Source organism: Rousettus aegyptiacus, unplaced genomic scaffold (assembly GCF_014176215.1).
Source record: "Rousettus aegyptiacus isolate mRouAeg1 unplaced genomic scaffold, mRouAeg1.p scaffold_m13_p_8, whole genome shotgun sequence".
Lineage (NCBI taxonomy): Eukaryota > Metazoa > Chordata > Mammalia > Chiroptera > Pteropodidae > Rousettus > Rousettus aegyptiacus.
The window spans coordinates 11,120,290-11,138,198 of NW_023416311.1; the positions used below are offsets into that span (position 1 = coordinate 11,120,290).

At 46.9% G+C, this 17,909-nt stretch overlaps 1 protein-coding gene across 33 annotated transcripts in view; it reads right to left on the reverse strand.

Moving 5' to 3' along the window:
• The window catches only part of RBFOX1 (RNA binding fox-1 homolog 1), a 1,358,182-nt gene that overhangs the window by 250,219 nt on the left and 1,090,054 nt on the right, over positions 1–17,909 (reverse strand). The window contains exon 1 of one of the 33 annotated variants that reach the window (XM_036226175.1): positions 5,909–9,770. The exons of the other annotated variants lie outside the window; for them this stretch is intronic. The gene's annotated coding sequence lies outside the window, so the exon portion shown is untranslated. Of the gene's footprint in view, positions 1–5,908; positions 9,771–17,909 lie in introns of those variants that run through there. 33 annotated transcript variants of the gene reach the window in all.

The window sequence follows — 17,909 nt, forward strand, 5'->3', positions numbered from 1 at the left end:
TTATCACCGCCTTGCACATGAGCTTCTAGTGGATGAGCGGGCTGGAGTTCGAATGCGGACCCGGCTCACTGGACCTGCAGTCCAAGGTCCTACACCATAACATGCTGTCAGCTGTTACGGAGACAGAAATGGTTGGGAGCCATTTTTCATCCAAGAGCGAAGTTGTTTTGAACTATTCTCAGCAGCTTTGCTTTTGGGAATAAACAACAACAACAACAACAAAACGACAAACACTTTTCCAAAAAGAGAATAGGTGTGGCCAAGACTTGAGGCTGGAGTATACAGAGTGAGCCCACGGAACATCATTTATTCAAAATATTTAAGTGTGCTAGATTACTGGTGAGCAAATTTGGCTGGAGTATGAAGTTAGCGAGAGGGAAGTAACAAAAAAAAAATAAAGAATCCATTCATTCAGTCAATCTCTGTCGAGCACCTACTCTTTGTAAAGAATCAAGTTAGAAGGTGGGACAAAATATAATAACAAAGTAACTAGGTCAGTAAAACGCTGTAACCTAAGTTCCGCAAAGGCAAAGCTTTTCGTATATTTTATTTCTATTCCCCAACTTCTAGAAGAGTGTCCAACGTACAGTAGGTCTTGGATTAATGAAGGAAGGGAGGAAGGAAAGGAAGTATGAGGCTGTGGTGAGAATAGGGTCCAATGCGCTATGTCCTTTTCTCAATGATGAAGATGGTAAGTTCCCCAAGGGAAAAGATATATCAGCTTTTGCCTTGACCCACAATGGTTATACAGGAGCTTTGATCACTTCTTCCCATCACTGGTTCATCCATTTAATGACTTTCCTTCTCACCTACATATGTAGTCAGTCACTGTGTTAGGTTTTGAGGACGTAAGAGAGGACACGATACGGGGTTTCCTACCTTCATGGAGCTTATCGGAGAGTAAGAGAGACGCTGAATGTACGTGAAATCATCGCGGGATGCTACAAGTGCCATGAATGAAAGGCGGAGGGTGCGAGCAGAGGAAACACGAGTGGTCTGGGGCTACTTGGGACGGGCTGGCCAGGGAAAACGTCTCTGAGGATGTGACATTGAAAGCAACAGCAGATGAATGAGAAGGGGGGTGAAGGAAGGAGAGGCAAGATGGTTTGAGTGAATTCTTCAAGACCGCAGAGTGCTCCGGCACGAGAAAGCAGACAGGGCGGCTGGGGTCCAGGGAGCGGGGCACAGAACGGCCAGAGAGGAACGCGGCGTTGCCCCTGCCCGCTGGCGATTAGCGTCCCCAGTTATTCCCACTCCCGAGATTATATTCACAATGTCGGCGGCAGGGGACGCCGGGAAAAAAAGCATCGCTCTGCTCAATTATCCTACTCTCCGTTCGCCCACTCCTCATCCCACCAGTGTGGGCGTCCCAGAGTGGGACAAAGGAAATAGGACAGACCTTCCCGTGCACTGAATGTCTGCTACGGGTCAGGCGTGGTCTGCACCTTTTATTACCCACATGTGAAGGACGCAGTCGGAGAGTGACCACTGGTGCCACTGCTACTACAGTCGGTGTTAATGTTCCCAGGGGGAAGGTGAGCACGACAGAGTCTCCGAGAGGGGAAGTGAGTCGCCCCCAAAACAAAAACACCTCAATGTTGTCGTGTGAAAATTCAAACACATATCACCTGACTCCAAAGCTCGATCTTTACCGTTAGATAATAATTCCCATCAGGCGTATTTGTCTCATGCAAGACTTAATTCATTCGGCATAAATGCTATTGTGCCATGCCCATGTGTGAGGCCCAGTGTCAGGGGTTGGAGACATAAAATGAATAAAAGAGACCCCTGGCGTGGAGGAGAGAGACGTATCAACACCACCCTGCCAGGCGATGCATCCCTCAGGCAGGTACATAAAACGAGCTATGTGAATTCAGATTTGGAGGAAGAAACGGACTCAAACTCAGCTGGGGCCTCCAGAAGAGGCGATAGTTCACCTGGGTCAGGCCTTTCCAGGTGGAAACGGGGGAGGGAAGAACATTGTTGAACTGTCAACAGACATCGGTGGCGGGGCCCCAAAGACGTCCCCGGTGAGGCGAAGCGGCTGGGCACAGGAGGTAGGACTGGAGGGGGAGTGGCCACATGATAAAGGGTCTCAGATGTCGGTTAAGGATTTGGGACTTTCTCCTGAAGATAATAGGGAGCCACGTATGGGTGCTGAGCAGGGAGGTTGGGGGTACACTGCACAGTTAGCGGAGCCCGGGCCTGTCAAAGCACACCAAGGAGTCCCCCAAGCGTGGCCTGGACCAGCAGCAGCAGCAGCAGCATCTCCTGGGAATTCGTTAGAATGCAAATTCTGCGGCTGCAGCCCAGGCCTGCTGAATCAGAAACCTAGAGATTTTAATAAGCCCCCAGGGGATGCTGATGCGTCTCAAACTGGAGAGCTGAGGACCCACCCCACACCCCGCCTGCTTCTCCTTACACCTCCACAGCACACAGTACCTGCAGGCTCTGCTTTACGCTAGCTTTTGACTGAGATGTGGTCCTTTCAAGGGCCAGGTAAATATGCAACGTGTCCTCTGCCCTTTGTGGTGTCAACACACAAGCCCCCCAGATGGCCATCCAGCACAGAGCCCCCTGACTTTCTCGGGAGAGCCCCTCCACCCTCTCCTGGCTTATCCCTTTGGCCTTGGCTTGAAGGACAGCAGGTATCTCTATGGCTTATCCTTCGTGGACTCTCACACTGCACAGGGAGCCGGATAACTGATAAGTGATGCTGTTCAGGAATTCTGGCTGGTGCCTGGAAACCATCATTAGCTGAGTGCCGGGCTAATACCTTCAGAGGTGGTAAGTTAAGAGGAAAACAGGCCCGATCCTGTGGCCTGTGCCCAGAGCGACCCAGAGCGGGGTGTTAAGTGGTGACCGGCAACCCCCGTAGGCTCACCTCTCGTTAGCTACAACTATAGGCAAACTGCTAGTGAGGATTAAAGTGGGGAGCCCATGCCAGGATCACTGTCGGGCAGAAAAAAGACTCAATTTGTAGCACAATCATGATTCTGTAATCACTTCCTTAAAGAGTTCTTTTTGGCCGTGTTTGCCTTTGGAAGGGACGGACCCTGCCCTGACGAGGTGGGCCGAGAGCTGCAAGCTGGTGTTTTCTGGAGTGTGCTAAAGTGATTACGCCCCCGGACGAGATAAGCTTCACTGTTAACAGCGCTCTGCCTCCATGGGCCTCTGCCGACATCCAAGGCCCAGACGTCGGCTTTGAACAAATGAACACCAGTGTGCACGAACAATTGATCCCGGCTTTGAATGGAGTACAGTTCTGTCAACACAGAGGAGAATCTGGGAGGAAGCTTTTTTGGGGGAGTGAGGGAGGGGGATACGTTTCATTTATCACTGTTTCCATAATGTCCATGTGAAATAGAAACAAATGAACAAGGCAGTATCTTAAGCATTGTTACACAACGCTGCTGGCCTTCCCCCACCCCCACCCCCAAATGTTTGGAGTTTTATCCAAGGTAGGATAACAGCTCTTTCCAAAGCTTAGTCTTCAGGGCTTAACAACTTTATTCTTTATCAGGAGAAGTTTGGAAACAGAGTAAAAGAGGGGAATTCAGAAGAAACGTCCCATAACTTGGGAAACAAAGGAGATCCTCAGAAGGGAGCTGACAGTTAACGCTGAAATGTGATTCATTCAGATGCAAATGCTATTTTAAGTCCTTCGAAGAAGGGTTCCTGTCCTTAGGAATTTCCTAAGTAGGAATGGGTTTCAAGAAGGTTTCCTATCACAGGATTCACTGCAAAAGGCTGCGGTAAGGAAAATGAAGTGGGCGGGGCTGGGGGCGGGGAGGTGAGAGGGGGTGGGGGGGAAGGCGGGAAGGAAGGGATGAAGAAGAGAAAAGCCGCCTTCTACATTACTCATCAAATATTACTACCCCCCAGCCTTGCGGGTTAATAAAAAGTCATAGCAAAAAATATATATATATAAAATAAAAGAAGTAAAAAAACCCCACATTAAATCTGTGGTGTGACTTTGTGTTCTAAGTGAAACATGGAGCAAAGTTGGGATTTTAGCGGGCTACCTCGAAAATGCACTCCGAAACACAACTTTTAAATTTTTCTTTAACTGTCCAAATGAGACTATTTACCACCCAGTATAAGCCTTTCCCTGAAAAATAAATTAATAATAAAAAATCAGCATTTGCCATAGATAAGACATCAAGATTTTTTAAAAGCTCCCTTATATATTTCAAAATATTATAACAGAAGAGTTATATTCAAAAATTAAATGTCATCTCTATGACGGATATCATTCTTCTTAGTGCTCAAATGTCTCCGCATCCTATCAGCTCTGGAGCATGATCTGTTTCAGTTCCTTTCCAAATTCTACCTCTCTATTGGATATTCAGTCAACATACCTGTTAGTCCCCGAGAGAGGCCAAGGAACTGAAGAACAATTAATTAGAAATCCAAGGTGATAATCGGGTTGCTCCAACTGGCACTGTTTTTTTGCTTGCTTGCTTGCTTGCTTGCTTGTTTTTAATTTTGCTTTTTCATTTTAGGATAATACCATGGCCCCAAACTGTGAAAGTTGAAATGCCATCCCCTGCTATATGTACTTTGCATTTTCTAATGCTGGGTGCTGTGTAATAGATAAAATAAACTCGTGGTCAATATACATGTGGGGGTGGGTATGAGGTAAACATGAAGGTCTTATCAGTGATCTCACATTTGATATAACATAAGCGAGTGCATGTAAAGTACATAAATAAAATCCGCAGCTGCTCTATTCGTGCATTGCTTCAAAATACCATGACCAAAACCTGCTACTGGAACTACAGTCATTATATCAGCACCTAAGTGCCTTTCCCTCAAAATTCACTACTTAAGAAGCTCCAAATGCTTTTTAAAAATGACTCAGAATAAACCAAAGGAATAATCAGCTTGGAAGATTTTTCCTGCCTCGTGCTTAAGTTATATAAATAAAGAGAACAATTAACATTAACTGCCTTTAGTTCTGCATCCTATTAGCTTTTGGGGACTTCTAGGTAATCTTCACCAAGGGTGAACTTCCGGGGATTAAAGCACAAAGTTTTCTTCGGAAAAATGAGCATGCCAGTAAAGACAGCTCATGGAAATAACACAGATCACTTCTCCCACCCTTCTGCTCTTTAATCTTGCGGCTTTTCAGGAGGGGAGAGATTTAAAGAGAGGAGGAAAGAAATCCTTCAAGGCAGGCGAAAAGAGATTGGGCAGAGCTGTACAACGTGGAATGTACAAAAAGAAGTGGCCCGGCCTCTAACTCTTCTGCTCTGTCTCTACTAACTGGACACATGCGCAGGTCAGTGAGCGCAAACCCGGAAGTCCTCCGGATCACATGCCCAGCATTGACACCCCGAGCACTCTCTTCGGCCATAGCCTGAAGGTGTGGCTGCCAAATTGCGGTTACAGATGGTGACAGGAGTTTTGATGCGAAGTACCCCTAACTCACGAGGTACCCCAGAAACCTCCTCGATCTCTCCCTTGCGGCCTTCCACAATTCTGCTGTCAGATGAACCTCTAGCACCCCGAATATCTTTTAGTACGACAGCCGTGCAATTACCTGTCCTTATTCCCTCCCCCCCCCTTTTTTTTCTGTCTTTCAATGTGCACTCTTTGTGTCTAGAAGTGGTAAGAAAAGATGTAATTAATTTACTAAGAGAAACCATGTTTCTTCCTGTAGCAGCTGGGATGGGGTCGGGCGCAGTTGCTCTATGAACTGGTCTGGCATTTTAGGTCACTCTTTGAACAGAAGGCCAAGGCCGTGCTTAAAATAGAGCAGACTCACACTCCCCCCAGATACATTCATATTCTCCCTCTTTCTCTCTCTTTTCCCGCTCGCCGTCTCTCTCTCTCTCCCTCTCCCTCTCTCCCTCTCTCTCCTGCCTTCAGACACAGAATCCCCAAACGGGAACAGAAAACTCACCCCAGGCGTGAAGCCAGCCAGCACGAGGTGGGGTGGCCAGGCGTCAGTGAGACATGCGAGTGGCTAGCTCCATGGGCAGAAAGGTGGCCCAGAGGAGAGGAAGCCAGGGATGGAGGGGCTTGGCAAAAGGCACGGGGAAAAAAGGCAGAAGGAAAAGCATCAGGAATGTGTGCAAGGGGGGAAAAAAATAAGGCAAAGGGGAAGGGAAATTAATAATCCAACAAGCAGGCTCCCTCCGTGCTATTAATCACAGCGCTTCGCCCAAGCTGCAGAGGCACCCGCGCTGCACATGGGAGGGGCGGGGTTGCGACGCCATTGGCCGCCTCTGCTCACTCCTGTGCATCTCAGCCAATCCTCCCCGCGCGTTAAGGTACAGCTAGATCCGGCTGCAGTTACAAACCCCTGGAAGATGAAAAACCGTGCTCTGTGGGTAAGGCACCGCTCCGTCCAGTTAATGCACTATAAACTTTATTTGAGCTGACTTCTCATTTGATCCCCCAGTGACGAGGTCAGGGAGCGCAAGCAATTCCACCCCAAATCATGCCATAATCGAATTGCTGCCTATTTCCCGAACCTATAATGAAAAAGGCAACCGAAATAATGCAGGTAATGTTGGCGGCCTCCCTTGCCTGTCGGACGTTATTACCTGCGATTGCTGGCCGCCATTTCTCTAACAATGAATATATTTCACAGCTCACTTGCTCTCCTGTGCGGGTGGCACGGTGTAGACGCCTACATGATATGAAAGGAAATCTAAAACAATAGGGCTGTTGCAGAGAGCCGTGCCTCACAGCCTACCGGTGGGGAGAGGCAGTTCTGTCGGAGTGCTTCCCCTGGGCATGCACACACACGCACGCACACGCACACACACACACACACACACAGCAACCTGGTGGGGTCCCGAGCCACAGGCGCCGCCAAAGCCACCTCAATGTCTCTTCGTCTAGTTAAGTCCCGGCTTCATCACCTACAGCATAATAACTGCGAGGGTGATCCTTTTATCACTCAGATGCTCTGAAGGGTTTTTTTTTTTTTTCTTTTCCATTTTCTCCTTCTGAATAAAATGGGACAGGTATGGCTTTAGGGACCGGGCACGAGATCAAATAACGTGTGTACACACCTCGCCTGAAAAATGCTTTTATAAGTGCTCGCTTCTCCTTAAAAAAAGGCTTAAAAAAAAAAAAAGGCAACCCTTTCTGTTTGCATGCCCTTAAAAGGCATGTTTCAGAGTCCCATCGTATTTCTGCCTCCCTGAAAGGTGCTGACGACAGCACGATTCGGCGGTGCCGATTCTGAGGCGCAGAAGCAGCATCCCGGACAGCGCGATCCGCTGCTCTTCGTGAGGTTGTCCTTTGAGGAAGGCCACCTCCTGGCCGGCGGAAATGTGACGTGGGACACTGAGTGTGCCTGCGTGCCCGGGAAGCGGCGTCCAATTTAGCACCTCCGTGGGCTCCCGACCCCTCTTTTCATCCCTCTCTCACTTGTAGGTTGAGCGCGCGCGAAGCGGTGACTTTTGAAATGATCAGACATAAGATGTCCGCCTCAGAAGACCTGGCTGTGCCTAGATGCCGCTACCTGCGAGCCATGAGCACCAAACGCTGGGGCCGGCTCGTACTGGACCTTGGAAATAGGTGTAGTTACGGAGCTGTGAGTACGGACAGACACATATGTGAAATATGCATTCAGCTGGCAAACGGATACACTATATCTAGGTTACAAACCATAAACATGAATGCTTAGACAGAATTGGAAACACGTAGTGTCTAAGGACAATGTTTTCTTAAACGTGAATTATAATACAGATTCCTTCTCTCTCCTCGCTCCCTCTTTCTCTCCACTTCACCTTCATTTTGTTTCCTTTCTGCTTCTTCTATTCTTAAAAAAACAAAAACAAAAACAGGACCTGCCCTCTACATATTTTTCCTTACACATAAATTTATTTTCCAGTATATAAAACCACCTTCCCTACCTTGGCCCTACTTTTCACAAGAAAAATCAGGCTACAAAAACGACGCTGTGCCAGACGAGGCCAGGCGGTCAGGTGAGAAGAGTCTGTGAGAGTGTATCAGGGGGAAGGCCTCCAAAGGTCCCCTTCTGGGTCCGTCCGGACTGATGGAAGGGCAGGACCACATTTTTAAAAATATACCTAGGTTCCAGAGTACATGCCAACACCTGAACAAAGAATCATTCTTTAAAATACTCAGCACTATAGGCTATAGAGAACAGATATTATAAGGAGGGTGGGGTGGGGGAGAGAGAGATCAATATAAAGAAAAAAATGCTCTCGATGTAATTGAAGTCATACATTTGTACATGACTTCTGCTATACGCCCAATTAGTGCTATTTATCAAAGCGTAGACAACATTGAACCTGGCAGCATGAAAAACAAATTTTACTAAGTCAGAAGGAAAAAAAAAATCATCAGAAAGAGAAGGGGGAAAAAAGATACAAATAATAAATAATTCAATATTCTCAAGGAAAGCTCTTGGAGAAAAGGCCTGGTTGATTCAAACATCAGACATGGGTCTGACAAGAGATGTATCGATTTAGACAATTCTATCATCATTATTCCAGCCGGAGTCCTTCACAAAAGCTGCTCTTCTTGCTCTTGTTTTTATTGCTGTAACTACCAACCTCCTCCTTATACCTCGATCTCTTTGAACCTGTGTTCATTACAGCTTAAATCTTAAGCCTAAGCACGAGATGATAAGCAGATTCCGTATGTCATGTTTGGCGGAGGCAAGGACTCAGCTTCCCTAAAATGTAATAGGATGGGAGGCTGCAGGTACTCTGATGAGAATTTCCACACTCGACGGAATAGGTCTTGTGCCCCATCTGTATAATTACCAAGGCAGAATATTTAGATTTCAGCAAGAGCATATATCCAAAGCAAATACTGCCACGTCCCACAAAGACTTGCCAAGTGCCGATGGCTGACAACAAATGTATCTCATTTGTTACTTTCAAGGCTATGAAAAAAAAAAAAAAGACACTAACAAGAAATGCAGGTAATAATTTTATCCTCTTCTGCCTAAACTGGGTTCCCAAACTGTACTTGTTCTTCCAACCAAAACAATTGGCGGGGGGGGGGGGGGAACAAACCCGATCCTTTTAGGTCAATGCAGATCGCTAAAAAACAGCAGTATAATTAGTGGAGGAAGAAAACACCTCCATTAGTTCTGCAAAAAGCAGAACTATGTCTTCAGTGTTCGATGTGTTAATTACAACCAGATAAGAGGTGCCACGGAAAATTAACAGCCTCGCGAAGGCATGAGAGGTAAACAGGCAAACAGGGGCTGCTGGGCGAGGGTTCGGGAGAGCAAGTCGATTCTGAAGAAAGATAAAAGAACTGTCACGTCCGTCCGTGATGGCTTTGGAGAGGGGAAAGGGCAGTGGGCCCTGGGATCGGCAGTTAATGAGGCAGGAGGTCCGAGCTTGCATACACAGCCACCTGTGCCTCGGTAATCGGATGCATTATTCAAATGTGCAGGAAGACAAAGGCCATGGCAGGCCTGACAAGGCGCAATAAAGTCTGCCCACTCGAAGACACCGGATGCAAGGGACTGAAGGAGTGAGCGGGATTCTGCCCCGTGACAGCAACAAACGGGTGTCTTCTTTACATTGAATGGGAGAATGGGGGTGGGGCGGGGCGGAGGTTCTTGAAATTAAGTACCCTCCAGCTCTATGCAGGAAGCCCGGCCAAGGGGAGAGCCCCTGAAGGAACGTCTGGGGAGCAGCAGCAGCTGGTTGGGGGACAAGACAGCATCCAATTAGGCTGAGGAGGCAATATAAATGACACTTGGTGGGTCTGAGAAGGGGCTTTGATACCTGGCTTACAAGTTTATAGGGGAAAGAAGGAGAGAAAGGAGGGGCGGTCATTCCATTTGATGAGAAGGCTTCCGGACACTCTGGGACATGGGCGAGAGCCAAGGTTGTTTGCCACACAAGATTTCAGCCATGCTTCATCCTGTGAAAACTGGGTGTGATGCCCCGCCCCCCCCCCCCCGCAACTCCCGCCAGTTCCAACCACAGACAACACAGATTCCGGTCGGGCACGCCCTGGAACACCTGAGCCAACCCCTTTTTGTGCTACAACTTTTTCACCAGTATGGGGCAGGGAGGCTTCTGGGGGTGAACATCATTCTGGGGTGTGTGTATGGACAGAACTGAAGGGGACCTAGAAGCCACGTGGACCGATTCTGTGGCCACACACATGTACAGATGGGTGACCCAAAGTGCAAGCTTTGCATCGACTTTCTACCTAGCAGTCTCGAAATGACAAAATCATAGAGATGGGGGACAGATAAGTGGCTGGGAAGGGGGGAAGACAGATAGGGCAGGGCCAGGGAGCCTTGCGATGGAACTGCTCTGTGCACCGACTGCGGTGGCTGTCACAGGCAACTACCCAGGTGATAAAATTACAAAGAAGTAAATATGCACACATAACTGAGTGCGTGTAAAACCGGGGAAGTCTGCATAAGGTGGATGGATGTATCAGATGTGAATTTTCTGGTTGTCATTTTGTATTAGAGGTAGGCAGGCTGTCACCATTGGGGGCAACTGGGTAAAGGGAATATGGAATCGTCTCTTTTTGTTATTTCTTACAACTGCATGTGAACTGACAATCATTTCTAGAATTAAAAAAAAAAAGTTTCAAGAAAAGTACAAGTTTAGGGGTCATGTATTGGATTGGGAACCCTACCTGCCAGCCACTGGCCCTTGGATAAGTTACTTCTGTAAGCTCCAATTGTCTGCTATAAAATGTGGATAAATGATAATGCCTCCTTCGAAGGGTTGTTTTGGAAATTAAGTGAGCTCCTCTGTCTCATTTGCTTAGACAACCCTTGGCTCTTAGTAAAGGTTTGATAGGCATTAGCTACTCCTCTTAATGCCATCACTACCATTATTATTTACGAGTGTCCAAATACGCGTGATAAATAAAAATATGTCTACAATCTGAGTTGCTTTTACTCAAGAGATTAAAGTCCATCTGTTGTCACATAGGTCCTCTGACGTTCGATGGTGGGGAATGGTGAGTGCTTTCTGTAAGTCATCATTGACAAGAAAGACGAGAAGGCTATCTCCAGGATGGGACCTTGTTTTTCCTCCCTACAGCCTTCATCTGTTTGCAATTTCCCTGCCTGGTCTAGAGGGTACCCGTCCCCAGCACGGCATGGACCCAGGTTTCTCTGCATCCTTCCTTTCCTCAGACCAGTCATCAGAGGTCTGCGGTGATCCCCGGGCACTCAGTCACATCGGCTAAGAGCTACTGAGAGGAATGACGGGCAATAAAAGTCTCTATTCTGATCAAATTAGTTGGATGTGGATCAATAGGAAGCTTCGGTGTGTCCGTAAGCTCAGAGTCTGCAGATTCCCGGCACAGAGTCACTGAGAGAAAGAGAAAAAGGGAGAGCGAGGGGAGAAAGAATATCTGTTTCCTTGGCATAGACATTTCCTTTTATTGAATCTGTCACTTCCCATTTTGGTTAACAAACCGCTGAATGGAACTCATCGTTGGGCAAATATCACAGCTGCGTGGAATACAAAGCGGGAGCAATTGTTTCCGATGGGGGTTTAATAAGAAAGAAAAGGCCGAGAGAGGAAGAGGAGATCTGGGGGGCTCTGCATGCTGGAGAGGAGACCAGCTCCGCAGGGACAAGGTGCAGGAAAGGAGAGAGAAGGTGTCTCAGGCTCCCCGTGTGTGCGTGTATGTGTGTGCGTGTGTGCGCGTGCGTGTGTGCGCGTGCGTGTGCGCGAGTCCCCTCCTCTCTCTTAAACCACCACTAGCCCCAGACTCTTAGCAAGCATTATTGGGTTCAAAGTTATCACAGCAAATGCAGAAAAAAGGCGGCTCTATTTTTCCCAGGAGAATATGCTAAATTTAGATTTGAATAACTTTGGGGGGGGGGGCAAGCCTGGAAAGAGGTTTTTTTTTTTTTAATCTACTCTCTTTATTTTCTTCGACTTCCCTGTACTAGAAGAGTCGGGCAGCCGTCGATTGCCCGTTGGAGGGGAAACTGTTGCCCTTTCCTTGTCTTTTTGGGGCTCAGCTGGCATTCTTCGGTTGGGGGCGGTGCATTTGAGAGAGAAATAGAGAATACGGTGTTGGGAAGCCCTTGTGTTCTTAACAATGTTAGATATAGTACAGGGAGGTTTAGCCCATCGCCTGAAATCACAGACCCATAGAAGAGCAGCGCTGGGTGTGAAGCCCAGGTTGGATGCCAAGGCCTGTGTTTATTCCACGATGCCATCCTGTCTGCCGGCTCGATGGGCTGGTTTGTGTCTTATGTCCCAGAGATTTATCACCCTGGTGATCACAAACCTCAAGTGTATTGTTGGCTCATAGCTACGTTCCAGGTTTATACTGTGAACCAGGGCTCCACTGGTTCTACAGCCAGGAAATATTTACTAATCTTGGATGATAACACTAGCCAGTGGTACCCAGCACCGGCTGCACGTCAGATTCATCTAAGATGACTTTGAAATCCTGGAAACCCAGCCCCCACTGCCAGAGGATTTCAGTATGCAGCCAGGATTGTCAACTACTGGGCAAGGCAATATAATCAGTTTGGAAAATGGCAACAAAATAATTGGTTCCTCAAGAGAATTAGGACAATATAGTTGGCGCTGCTGTGGATTTTGAAACTAAATAAAGTTTGGAGTTGTATCTGTTGGAGGCTATCAGGGGTAGTGAAAGACCCAGGATGAGCCTTTACTACCGTGTGGCCATGTAACTTCAAGGATCCTTTATCTGTAATATGGAAATGAGATGCTAACCCTTGCAGAGTTGTTATGGGGGTTGGAAATAATAATTGCAAAATACCGAGCATTGTGCTCGGGATATGGTGGACACTTGATAAGGTCTCTCATGTGGGCTGGGAAATGAATGCTTTCTATTAAAAAAAAAACACAAAACACCCCAAACCCAAAGATGACTATAATACATCTGTGTTAAATTGTGCAATTCAGATTGAAGAAAAGCAGAATCGAATGGAAGGTTTTGGTTTTCTCCCTTTATTCAGTCTTTCCTCCAATGTCGTCTTCTCAGAAAGACCTTCTCTGACCATCCCATCTCTACCTTACTGTGCTGCGTTAACTCCCACTTGATATGTCTCCTCACGGCCCGGGCATTCCCTGTATACTTATTCGCACGGCGTGCAGCACACATCAACTTCATGAGGGCGTGGTCGCTATTTTGCCCATTGCTGCAGCCCTCATACCTGGAATTCCACCTGGCACACGGACACCCACCACGAACGCATGCGGATAACCGAGTAAGCGCGTAACGAATGGACGGATGGCTCGCCTGTGGACCGACCGACCGCCTGAATTGTGACTAACCCTATCGCTTGTTAAATGTACCGACGCCTCCCTAGACTTGAGGAGTCTGAATCTCCAGAGGCGAGCCTGGGACTCTGCATTCTCACCAGCTCGGCAGTGTTTCCGATGGACACCGGAGTGTGAGAATAACTTCTCTGGCACCAGGGAAGTAACTGTTACTGAGTTGCTGCAATGCGCCAGGTTCTGTGCACATTGACATGTGTGCCGCCAATTAACCCTCGCGAAAGCCGAAGAGGTGAACATTATCCCCGTTTACTAGTCGAGAAACCAAGCTCTTGGAACCAAGTTCCTTAGGAAATATGCCTAAAGTCACTCAGCTAGTAAATAATGACACTGACCACGGGGCCCAGAGCTACTGTTAAGAAGAAAAATATTCATTTTCTTAAACTGTGCTACGCTCAACTCAAATAGTCCCTATTTCGTATTTGAATCCTACCCCTTTCTGGACCCTACACCCACTGGAGAATGTTTCACTGACGTTTGGTTTAGATATTAGCTAACCAGTCCATTGGGAACGGTAAGACCAAATGCATCAGAGCGAGATGAAGTCTGGAACCTATGGAGAGACGTGAGCCGACCTCACAACCAGGGAGAAGGAACCTCATTGGTTTGCAAAGCGTGGCTCCAGGCCAGGAGCCGTGAGGTCAGCTGGGATCTCCTGAGAAACGCACATCCTCCAGATCCCCTCCCAGACCCACTGCATGGGGAACTCTGGAGCTGGGAAGCCAGCCACTCAACATTCTCCAGCCTTCCTGGGGAGGGTGAGACCCACCTCCTCAGAGGCGGAGTGGAGGGGCAAGAGGGGAGGGGGGCTCATCTCAGGTGGGGTGGGGTTCCCAGGGAAGAGACGAGAGTGAGAACTGGTGTGGAGGCCGCGAGGAGGCACTACAGGCTTCTCGCAGTAGTCAGGGGAGTGTGGCCCAATGGTGCTCCCTGAAAGCTTTATGCTAAGAGCACGGTGTTAGGTCACGAGGGAGGCTTGTGACTGAGGATTTTTTTTTTTTTTTTTTTTTGCCCTATAGCTATTTTTTTTAAGTAAAAGGATTCCGCAATTAAATCAGTTTGGGAAAAGCTGGGTTAAAGCAAATCACGTAGATATGTTGATGTTTATGGTGGGACTTTTCGAAGCCTTTAACTGCCTGATATACACTGTGAAAAATCTAAAATAGAATATTTTGCATTACTCTGTGAGAAGACCAAAGTCTAGAAAATTTTTGATTCTACATTTTGTGTGTTTTTTTCCTTAAAGTTTTTTTTCCCCTTTCTTAAAATAAAGTTTTTATTTTAGAATAGTTTCAGATTCACAGAAATGTTATAAAGATGGCACAGAGTTTGCATATACTCAATACCCAGTTCCCTGTGTTAACATCTTACAGTAGTTTGGTACACCTTGCACAACAAACAAATGCATATTAATGCATTATTGTTAACTAAAGTCCATACTTTACTCAGATTTCCTTAGTTTGCATCTAATAGTTCCAGGGTCCCAGCCAAGGCATTTAAGTATCACATCTCAGGAGACTCCCTATGGCTGTAACAGTTTCTCAGAATTTCCTTGTTTTGCTTTATTTTTACCATCTTGCCAGTGTATTGTTCGGACATTTTGTGGGATATCCTTCCACTGAGATCTGTCTGATGTTTTTCTCATAAGACTAAGTAAGATTATAGGTTTTTGAAAGGAAGACCACAATTATCTATTTTTTTTTTGACAGTACTTACTGTTCTCACATGTTTAGCAGTTAAGGGCTTTGTTTCCTTTCCTAAAGATAGGATGAAATTTCAAGAAGGAAGATTTTACAGCTGAAATCCCAGAAATTGTCAGGAAAAAAAAAAACAAAAAAAAAACAAAAAAAAACTAACGCGGAGGTTGGGCTGAGATGACAAGGTTGAAATCTGACTCTTACTGCTGGACACATAACCCTCAAGGCAGAGCTATCTGTGGGTCACTCTCAGAATTCCAATTTGATGGCAACTCGCCCATTACGAGGTCGTGAGCAGTTCTCTGGGGCCTATTAGTATGTCTCATAATTAAAGGGATTTGCACACAAATAAAAAAAGTCAAACCAACTGATTTTGCCCAAGCCTGATAAGAAGGCAGCATCCTCTATGGAAAGTATGAACCTCAGTCTTGACTATTATCCAGCCAGGAGTGTAGGGTGCGGGCTAATAACATAGACCATAGCATTAACCTATGAGTGTAAATCCCAGCTTCACTACCGAGTGGCCTAGGGCAAGTTGTCCCCACGACGTAAGTGTCCTCATCTGTCAAGTGATGGTAAGAACGGCATCTCCAATGGAGAGTTGCCGTGTTGGTCCAACAAGCTAATGGCGATGCTGATAGCCCTGTGCCTGAAAAATGGCAGTCGCTCAATACTGATGAGCTATTATTCTTACAATTATGAAACTGGACTTTATGCAAGACGAGGCGTTACCTAACGGAAGTGACCGTGGAATCAGAGCCACCCCATTGTGCCTGGTCCTCCACGAGGTCCCACTCTTAGAGAGCTATCGGCTCAGACGACACACAGCACACCTCCTCATTTCCAACCTGGCTGCACCGGGCAGACCCCTCCCCCTGCTTCGGTCATTGCCGTGACTCCATTTCTCCACACTTCATTTTCTTCATTGCCCGGCCGGTGCCATATCAAAGCCGTGGGACTAAAGAGAAATTTCACAGCTCCTGACCTTCGGCGAGGAAGGCCCGGGAGCAGAGAAGGAATGAAACATGATGAGGTTCCATGAATTTTTCTAGAAAAACCTCACTTTCGATGAAATTAGGGTAGGGGGGGCAGGTTCAAGGGGACAGCCAGAGAGAGATGGAAGGCCAGACCCATGCCGATTGGATTACATTTGCTGGCCTGTGGTTCCTTATTATTAAGGATCATCCAAACGAATGTAATATATGTCACGCACACATACATATTCAATGCGCACACGCATACTACTTAGGATAGTGAAAAATAATTGAAACAAGAAACAACAGACGATATCTTTTCCATGGAATTGTGTCCAGAGCTTTCCCCCACCGCCACCCTGTTTTCTGCATTCCATGACAAGGCGGAAGGGGAAAGAAATGCCATTCTGCAATCACTAAATATAAATACTTGCGTTATGTTCTGTTGCTTCCTCAATGAATAAAACAGGCATGCGGGTATATAATATCAATTCACAGGGCTCTTTCTGCTCCAGTGAGCTGTTACTGAGCGGTTCAGAACAAAGCTACAGGCAGATCGGACAAAGCCTTCCTAACAGGGTTGACGTTAGGCTCAGCCTGATAAGACCACATCAGAGAGACGCTCATTCTCCAGCCCCTCTGATCACAGCAGCCGGCGACCGAGCGGTGCTCCAGCTCCCGGAACCTGATCACAGACCTGGTCGTGCTGATCTGGCTCGGAGCGACAAGGCGGCTCAGGGTTATCAGGCGACGCTGGAGGAATTCAAGGCAATCGTGTCTCTGCAGCCATTTAGACTTTAATAAGAGCCCAGCCCGGGAGGAAGGGGTGAGGGGGGTTGGGGGAGGGGACGGGGCTGCAAAAGGAACAGAACGAACGTTCCTCTGAGATAAGAGGATGCGATGGACGATTCACACGTGAGAGTGCCACACGCTTCCCAAGTCCCTTCTAAAACCATGTCTCTGGAACAACTGTTCTCAATTGGGGGCCAATCTGGCCCCCATTCTTCTGGCACATTTGACAACATCTGCAGGCATTTTTACTCGTTACAAGGGGAGGGGGAGCTTCTACTGGCATCTAGAGGGTAAAGGCCAGGGATGCTGCTAAACATGCCGTAATGCACCAGCCAGCCCTCCCACAAAAAGGAATCACAGGACGCAAAACACCTGTGGTGGAAAACCCTGCTCTGGAAGATAGGAACTGGACGGCCCATCTAGACAAAGATAAAGCCTTATTGGATTAGATTATCGAGTTAGGTACCGGCAACAGCGATCTCAATCCTCAGTACAATCGATGGATGGGCAGTCTGGAGAGGTAAGAGCATCAGGAATCAGTTACTTCTCAGCAGATCACACAGATGGGTATCATTTCAGGATATTTACGGGATATTTTTGGAGACCTACTGTTTACTTCCATTCATCTCAATGTGGCAACACTTCCAAATCGTTGACTGTGTTCAGCTTTTCACAGAAGAAACACTTTAACTTTATTTTTTAAATTTCAACATGAATATCGTGGCTGTATTAAAATTTCCTTTGCTTTAGTGTTATCTGCGAGCAAGTCACCATAGCAAAGCATGATTTATCTCGCTAAACGTATCTGGGGGGAAAATCTAAACAATTTAAGTGCCTGCATCAATTAACTTGAGACTTTTATTATTTGCAGTCATGTCATCCATAGCATGATGCTCCAAATGCTATAATCCAAAGAATGAGACTGGCCTGACATCCAAGGTAGTCAGAGAGAGGTGTATTCAGGTTGATCGAACTTTGTGTTATAACAAGGGAAGTTCACCAGCGTTTGACTGCCCACAGCAAGGGTCTCCAAACTTTTTCTATACATGGCCAGAGAGTAAATATTTTAGTCACTGTGGGCCATACATTCTGTTACATCTACTCAGTTCTGCCATTGTGTCACAGATGTAGCCATCGATTGTTTGTAATGCCATTGTATCACAGATGTGATTGTTTGTAAACAAATACACACA